The sequence below is a fragment of the Nicotiana attenuata genome, unplaced genomic scaffold, assembly GCF_001879085.1.
Source record: "Nicotiana attenuata strain UT unplaced genomic scaffold, NIATTr2, whole genome shotgun sequence".
NCBI lineage: Eukaryota > Viridiplantae > Streptophyta > Magnoliopsida > Solanales > Solanaceae > Nicotiana > Nicotiana attenuata.
This window is the reverse complement of record NW_017670752.1, coordinates 58,579-68,034: the sequence shown is the minus strand read 5'-3', so window position 1 is coordinate 68,034 and position 9,456 is coordinate 58,579. Positions and strand designations below refer to the sequence as shown.

At 36.7% G+C, this 9,456-nt stretch overlaps 1 pseudogene; it reads left to right on the top strand.

Moving 5' to 3' along the window:
• The first annotated feature begins 5,055 nt into the window (after positions 1-5,055).
• On the top strand, positions 5,056-6,206 carry LOC109242991 (annotated as a pseudogene).
• Positions 6,207-9,456: the final 3,250 nt, after the last annotated feature.

Here is a 9,456-nt window from a genome sequence, read left to right as displayed (position 1 = left end):
TATATATATACAACTGCACAAAGTACATTAGCATCTCAATTCTTAAAGTTTCAACACACGTAGGATTTTTTTTATAAAAAAAGTTGAGTCATGATTTCTAACACATTTCTTGACATGGAGAAAGAACACCTAGCTATAACCCGTTAAATCACATTTTACTTTTATTAAGTTAAACTAACACTATAAAAGAGATTTAAATTTTGGACAAGCATTTAAGACATAAGCAGATATAAACAGAAGGAAAAGGCATTTTAACGAGCTCGTAATCATTAACGTTGTCGAATTACTTTTAGAAATCATGATGAACGAATTTTGGCAGACCTTAGCATCATAAGGTTAGACATGTATTTCTAAGGCCTGACTAAAAAATAAACACTTCAAACACAACAAACATTTAAACGAGCAAAGTAATAGAAGTTTGATTCAGATCTAACCTTTTTAGAGGCTGTGAACTTGAGCTTTGAGGCTTCAGATCCACTCCCTTTTGATGAGATTGAAACCAACATAGATTTAAAAATAACTCTAAGGTCTTTTAAAGAAGATAGTACAAATAGCTTAGTTGAGGGATTTTCAGATGATAAAAATTGGTTTTCTAGAGTAGATTCCAGCATGCCTTTCGGACGAGACTTAAAGAGGTATTAATAGGCTAAAAACACAGTTTTAATAGAAATTTTCAGATTTCAAATGAAGTCAAACAGAGCCGTTCAAAGGGGCTACTATTCCAACGTTCAGATTTGAACGGCTCTGTTTGACTTCATTTGAAATCTGAAAATTTCTATTAAAACTGTGTTTTTAGCTTATTAATACCTCTTTAAGTCTCGTCCGAAAGGCATGCTGGAATCTACTCTAGAAAACCAATTTTTATCATCTGAAAATCCCTCAACTAAGCTATTTGTACTATCTTCTTTAAAAGACCCTAGAGTTATTTTTAAATCTATGTTGGTTTCAATCTCATCAAAAGGGAGTGGATCTGAAGCCTCAAAGCTCAAGTTCACAGCCTCTAAAAAGGTTAGATCTGAATCAAACTTCTATTACTTTGCTCGTTTAAATGTTTGTTGTGTTTGAAGTGTTTATTTTTTAGTCAGGCCTTAAAAATGAAGAAGCAGACAAAGGCATAGCTACGAAGGACAAGGCTATGAGAGGCGCTGCTTAGAGAAAGAAAATAAAACCCTAATTAGCTGGACAGACTTGGGCCTCTATTAGGCCTGATATTTTAAAAATTGAAAGACTTGATTTTGGGCTGGTGTTAGTTGATTTAAGGCAATTGGGTTGGAGTTTAGTGGGATGTTCGAATATTTAGGCTATTATTGCTCAAGCCTTTTTCCTTTCTTCCTTCTCTTTTCTTTTGAGCTTTCTAGCTAGGAATTATATTTATATGAACTAGTCGCGCGTATATTCTATCTCAATAATTATTAAAAAAACAAAAAATTACATAAATACTATATTAAAATTATATTTGAGTTAAAAAAAATAAAAGTTAAAGGAAAAGGTATAACTTCTTGAAAATAATGATTGATGATCATATTTAGCCAACTCAACAAAAGAAAAACTCTGCTCATAGAAGTCCTTAATCATCTCAGTTATTATATTAACTTAAAATTTACTCCAATTTTATAATTTTATTATTTCAAGTTCATAAGTCATCATGCTTCTTTTTTAGTCTCTTGGCCTATTGCGCCAACCATCTCTCTGTCTTCTTTCTTTCATATTCTTAAAAGAAAAAATTGTTATTTATTTTAATTATTGAGTGTCATTTTTAAATATTATACGAAAACCCGATGAATAGAAAAGTATAAGAAAATGATATTAATATACTGAAAAATAAAATATAATTAAATGATATTTTTTCAATATGAAATTTATTTTAAAGAGTAAAATATTGACCAATATTATGCATAGGAGCTTCATGTGTTTATCGAATCAATTAATCTAATAATTGCTAAACACAATTAGATAAATTCATAGTAAATACAAGAAATATACTACATACGAAAAAATGAATTAGTTTTAGAGTCGTTGTATGTAATATGGACTTGAAACTCCTGGTCCTACTCGTAGAGCAAGAGTCCTTCTTTTCTACTATAAACTTCCTAGAACGTATGACCTTTTAATTAGTTAGGATACTTAACAAAAGCATGTATTTCTAAGTTTCTTCCTATCTTTTTATTTCGTTAGAATTAATTCAATCATATTTGTATTACTTTAACTTTCCTAAAATATTTGAAAATTTTAATTAATTGAAATATTTTATTTCCTTGTATGCGGGGGACATCAATGACTACTCCTAAATTGTAGGAAATTAATTAAATGATTAATTATTAAATATTATACAAATAATTAATTGACTATTTTGTCCAGTGTGAACTATATTTTAAAGGGGTAAAAAAGATGAACGACATTTCACTAAGGGCCTTCATGCTTTTAATATAACTAGTCTCTATACTCGTGCGTTGCACGAATATCTTGTGTTAAATATTACAGACACGTACCATAAGTAATTGCTAAAGTTAGATAATGAGTTGCTTAAAATAGAAGTTTTATATATGTAATGCAAACCAAATCATAATAACGTTGTGATAACCAAATAACAAAATAGAAATAAATAGTTTAAAATTACACAAGATACGAATAAATTTATAAATCGGTTAAAAAATGCAACAATATTTAATATTAGTGTTTATACAAGTTGTTTATCGTAATGACAAGTATAGTAATTTTATCCAAATTCATAATTATTTCCAACTTTACCAATTTGTAGTTGTATTAAAAGTTCTAGGCATTTGTAGAGTAGGAATTTACTGTCGGCATTGGAGTTTTAATCTGTAAAAAATTCCTTTCTTAGGTAATATTTGGAATATTACAATTACATCCACCTTTAACTCAAAATTATAAGGGCATAAAAGTCTATCAAAGTTTCGAGGATATTTTAGTCATCCAACATTTAGCATAAATTATTCGTGATTTTATAATAATATAGATAGATAGATAGATATATAGATACCGATATAGATAACAATAATTAAAGTAATTTACTGGCATTTGACAAATAGAAGAGTAATTACGAATTAACAAGATGCTCTTGATACTATATATAAATTATTTTTGGCAAATATTTTATTATACTAGTACTAGTATTAACAGAATGTAAGAAAAGTCAAATTCATGAAGCATGAGTATTATTATTTTGAAACAAAGTAAAATATATTTTCAGTGATGACTAATAAATATAGTTACAAATAGTAATAAGATATAATTAATAGTAGTATACAAATATTAATATTATTAAATATTATAATATTTATAAAAATAGAGTATTAGATTATAAATGACTAGGAAGTACAAGAAAATTAATTAGAAAAAAATGGAACAAAATTGGATGTCAATAGGAGTATTTCAAGTGAAATAATGATTTTTACTCTAAACTTGCGTATTTTTAAAGTGAAATTTATGTCCAAATTAAATACAATACTTTTTTAACTTCGATTTAAAATACAGTGGCTTTCAACTTCAACCAAGTATTTTCCGTTCTGAGAACCCTTTACTTTTTTTTTTAAACTACTTTGAAAATCACACAAAACTACAATGAATTTTCCCCCCAAAAATGTCATGAGGCAATAAGTCAAGGTAGTTCTACTTCAGGACTTGTGGCGAATATGGAGAAGTCGAACTTATTTCTTGCTAATGTAGAGGACTCCACAAAGGAGCAGCTCTTGATGGTAACAGGTTTCTCCCAAGGTACCTTCCCAATAAGGTATCTTGAATTGCCACTTCTCCTACAAAGTGGAGTAAGCTGGAGTGTCATCAACTAGTGGAAAGGATTACTAGCAGGATTAGTTGTGGTTATGAAAAGCAACTCTCATATGCTGGCAGGCTTCAAATAATAAACTCCATCTGGAGTTCAATATTCATTCTACCACAGAGCATATTGAAAGAGGTTGACCAAAAGTGCAGGGACTTCCTATGGGGTGGTTCTGAAGAGCAGAGGAAAGTTCCTCTGGTTGCATGGGATAAAATTTGTAGACCTAAGAAGTGTGGAGGCTTAAATATCAAAGCATCCAAAAAGTGGAACAAGGCTTCTGGTGGGAAACTTCTATGGCAGGTGATTGAGAAGAAAGATACTTTATGCGTTAAATGGGTGCATGGGGTCTATATGAAGGAGGAAACCAATATTTGGAATCTCAAACCTCAGAAGGATAGTTACTGATATTGGAGGAAACTCAACTTTCTAAAAGAGGAAATTAAGGATTGGTACCAACATAACACGTTCACCCTAAGCATAAGATCGGCGAGTATTCTATTTCGAACTGCTACAATGCCATCATTGGGGTGCATGGAAGACCGAAGACAGCAGGACTTCTTTGGACTGTTGTAGCTCAATATAAGCACAGGTTCATAGGTTGGCTTGCTTTACAAGGTAGACTACTGCTGAAGGAGAGATTAATCAAGCTACATATTTCAGTTGCAAATACTAATTGTTGTTTATGCGATGATAATGCTGAGGAATCTCATCAACACTTATTTGTGGACTGTAGTCGGACAACAACAATTCGTGATTCCCTGTTCTAATGGACTGGTGTTCATATCTCGATTGGTAACTATCAGCAAGTATTGGCCAACATAAAAAGGAAGCACTTTAAGCAAGGTAAAAAGGAAATGGTAGCTGCAATATGGGAAGCGATTATATACCATATATGGAGGGCTAGGAACTGGAGAATCTTTAGAGCGCAAACTGTACAAAAAGAGCTGGTAACTGCACAATTAAAAGAAACTTTTAGGACGAATAGAAAAACTTAACAAGTCTAGAAAGATGAATAGCAGTGGGAGGTTCATACAGAGACTTTTGTGTAATTAGTAGATTGGTTTATGAGATCTAGATCACTTTTGTTAAGTGACTAGGTGTTCTTTAATGTGTATACTTCAATGTTGTTATTCGTGGTAGTTCACGGTGTTACAAAAGAAAAAGAAAAAAGATACGAACATGTATTATTTATAAATATACAGAAGACAAAAAAAAATTCTTGACTAAAAACGAAGTCAATGCCTTGATTGGAAATTGCTGTGCACAATCTTCTCTGATTCTACGAAAGTGCCGCTACAAAAACCACCGCGTCTTTCAAACTCTAACCGCTTCAAAACACGGCATGTTCATCTATTTTATCCGCTTTTGCTTACCAATTACACTATTCCCATCTACCACAAAAGACTAAAACAGACGTGTATATATATTCATCTTCATCCACTAAACGGACATCCTCATATCCATTTTTTTGCTGCATATATACTCAACAGAAACACAGCAATTTAAGTTACTGCATTTCTTGTTTAATTTCCTTAAGGTGCTATGCCAGAACCCCATCTTAACGGAGCCTATTATGGCCCTTCCGTTCCGCCACCAACCAAAACCTACCACCGTAGTCGCGGTGGCAGCAGCTGCAACCCATGTAGCTGCCTCTGCAGTTGCATTTGCAATTGTATCTGCCAAATAATCTTCACTCTTCTCATCATCATTGGAGTCATTGCATTAGTTCTATGGCTCGTTCTTCGTCCTAACAAAGTCAAATTCTACGTGACTGATGCTACGTTGACTCAGTTCGATTTGTCCACCACAAACAACACTATTTACTATGATCTTGCTCTCAACATGACTATTAGAAACCCCAACAAGCGTATTGGAATTTACTACGATTCAATTGAAGCTAGAGCTATGTATCAAGGCGAAAGATTTGCTAGTCAAAATTTGGAACCATTTTATCAGGGTCACAAGAATACTAGCAGCTTGCATTCAGTGTTCAAAGGACAGAGCTTGGTTATATTGGGAGACAGAGAGAAATCCAACTACAATAATGAGAAGAATTTAGGGGTTTATGGGATGGAAGTGAAGCTTTACATGCGTATAAGGCTTAAGGCTGGTTGGATTAAAACACGCAAAATTAAGCCAAAGATTGAGTGTGATTTTAAGGTGCCTCTGCAGTCTAATGGCAGATCATCATCATCTGCTGATTTTGAGGAAACCAGATGCCATCTTGATTGGTAGTTCAATTCTCTTTTTTGTTTGTTCATAGAATTATTTCTTGTCATATATTCTTTAGATTATTAGATTTTTAGCCCTTCTGTTTTTCTGATGTTAGAGTTAGTATTCACGGGCATACATGTGTTATTTGGTTATTGTTGTGAAATAAATAAATAATATGTTTCTTTTCCTAAAACATGCTAGAAGTCCATTATTATCACGAGGATGATGCTTGCATTCGTTGTTTCAGTTTGGACGCTTATTAGAGTTCTGTGGGTGGGTCAAGAAGATGCCAAATCCAAATTACTTATCGTTAATATATAATTCTCCTTCTCATTTCAAATCAAAAAAAATAAAATAAAGGCCAAGTTGCTCATAGATAATAAATGATTGTGTGGAATCTCCTACCTTCAAGTTGACATGGCTAAATAGTACTAAAAATTTGGATATACTTATAATGTTTTTGACTTATCTACACATTTGATGAACATCAAATGCTTATAAACCAAAATCAACAAGAATTCGATGTTTCCCCTAAAATTAGGTAACAATTAAATTTGTACGCGGTTTAAATGATTTGTGGTTTAGTTCAACACGAATAATTAAGAGTAACAAATAAATGAATTAAAGACGAAATAAACGATCAAACCAGTCGCAATGTTATGACCAAGCATGATCATAGATTTGAAAGTGACCTCGTCCTCGATTGGACCCTTGATTCGAGCCCACTCATGAATGAAGAACAGAACAAGTAAAACAAAGTTCTCAACAGTAGTTAGAAGGTAAAAATAAACTCTTATTGCTTAGAATTGCGTGTTACAATGTGTTAGATACAAGAAAAAATCCCCTTTATATAGTAGGAGAATTTCTGCCTTAGTACAAGTCTAAAAGAGATAAAAATCTTCTTTTCCCGGTAATTATTGATCCATACTCGATTCTAAACGAGACTCACACCGTAAAGTTTGGTCGAGGGTGATTATTACGGCCCTCTATCCCACCGTGTCTCCCGTGGTCTAGAAATTATACTCGATCCGGGGTGCATCGCTTTACTGTGTCCAATGTCGGATATAACGTTCATTCTTCCCGGGTCTCGAGACGATGGGTCTCAGGCCCCGGTTATAATCTCGCGGATCTGTGTTCCCCCTTCGTTCTTTCATCGGGGAATCGGGGGTAGGCATTGCCCCTGATATTACCCGTACACAAATAGTCCCCATGTTTTTCGGAGGGTAGATTTATTGAAGTGACGTGAAACAAAAATGAACCACGTTCCTTCCTTCGTACGTTACCACCGAGTTGTTGGGTTAACGAAATATCCCATCAGTCACATTGTTCTGAATTCGGACACGTGTCAGCTTCCGGTTGACTATCCTCGAATGCAAAACGTCGCGCATCGATTGCTCTCCCCCTATAAAAACTCTGACCCTTTCTTACTTCTCGACTTTCTGATTCCAGAACTCATCGACTTACTCTCGAATTCTCTACTTACCTTTAACTCCTTCAAATCTTCATACATTGCTCCTTAGACCTTCATATATTCATCCTCAATCTTCATACATTATCTTTGAATCTTCAACCTAGACCTCATATCTTCATCATATCTTCAAATCTTCATATTTTTTCTTCCAACCTTCAAATTTCCTAGATACCGATGGCAAAAACTTCCATATCTGTGCCTCAGCAAATCGCCCCTTCATCTTCCAACCGGACCACTGACGCTGAGGTGACCATCCCTGAGGTGGCCCAGGAGCCTCCCTTGAAGAGCTTCGTACCCGGGGGCTACTCCATTGGGAACGACTTCAATTTCAAGAAGGCATCCAGTCAATAAGACCGATGTGAGGGAGCATCGAGGTACATATGCTCCGTTACTGAGGAAACACTACCCACAATCCGAGTAGACTGTAACTGGTAGGGCAAGGAGGTGGTCATCCCCGGGCCCAACGAAGACATCACTTCTCACGTGGAGGGGCGCTTATGTGTCTATACTTACCCCTTCACGCTCGCCCATGTGGACCCACAGTCCTCGACTTTTGCAAAAGGTTCAACGTCTACCTTAGGCAGATTTACCCGTCCTTTTGAAGGATGGTAATCCTCCTCCGACACTTTGTATACAACACCGAATCACCCTTGTTCACCCTCAACCATTTGCTTCGTCTGTACAGTCCCCTAATCTTCCGAGGTGGTTTGATCAAGCTCGCTCGCCGAGCAAGCAAGGATCCGTACTCGAGAATCGACGAGGGCCGAGATCGCAGTCTGGCAGGGGTGGCTCGTTCTCGAGCAAGGATCTAGTCTATACCCTCCGAATTTCTACTGTTCCCCGAAAAGTGGAACGCATCGCGTAAGTCTTTTTCGTCTCGAACATTTGGAATTTCCTTTTATTCTTTTTCTAATTGCTTGTGTTTGTCGTTGTTCAGCGGTTGCCTAGGTTCCTAATGCAGTCCCTCGCCTCAAGGAGTGGATCGAGGGGATCTTCACGCAAATGCCCCACTTCGAGCGCACATAGCATAAGTTCTCGAAGGGCAAGTGGGATGCCCATTCTCATGGTGAGGCTCTCTCTTTAACGATTACATTCATACACTTGACTTATATATCGGTAAGTCTTATTTCTTCTCAAAGTTTTGACCAAGACCACCGAGCTCAGGACGTTAGGTGAGGACAAGCATCCGTCCTCGCTCGCTGAACCGTCCGTTTTGGGCCGCGGGCTGCCTCAAAGGAGGAGGAAAAGAATAAGAAGAGGAAATCCTCGGGCTCCCCGGATGCTGAGGTAAATAAGAAGAGGGTCCATCTAGATCCGAAAAAACAAAAAGAGCACCAAGTCCAGGGTACTGGATTCTGATTCCCCATACCGGCTCAGGGATTACCCCGAGGGTGATGGCTCTAGTTTATTGTTCACAGGTCGACTGTCAACGAGGGGGAGCAGGCGACAATTTAGAAAAGCGACCACGAGGTCGATCCCACTCTAGCTCAGGAACCAGAAGGAGAGACAGAGGCCGCAGCCTCCGGAGAAGCCGCTCATGTCCTGAAAGAGGTATCTGGTGTCATAGACATCCTGGAGACGTCATCCTACACTAAGTCCATGCTCGAAGAGGCCCAAGCAGGAAAAGAGAAATCAAACGAGACGGCATCGGGCCTAGACGATGCCCATAACACGTTCTTTGATGGCATGTATATGGCTGCATTGGAGGACTTTTTCGGGCTTGGTCACCTGGAGGTCACAAAAAAGTATGTGCCATCAGGAGCGGGCGAGCTAAGCTCAATCATGAAACTAGTAAATCAGTACCCTGTTCGAGCGTGGACCCCGATCGTAAGAAAACGATCACTCTTAATATCCCAGCGGATGCCCGGGCCCTGTCCGCTCCAGCAGGCGTGGCCAGCTAGCTTCATTGCCTGGTAACCGAGGAGGACCAGGAAAATATCAACGAAGTAGGCATGTCGAGCCTCTTCAACGA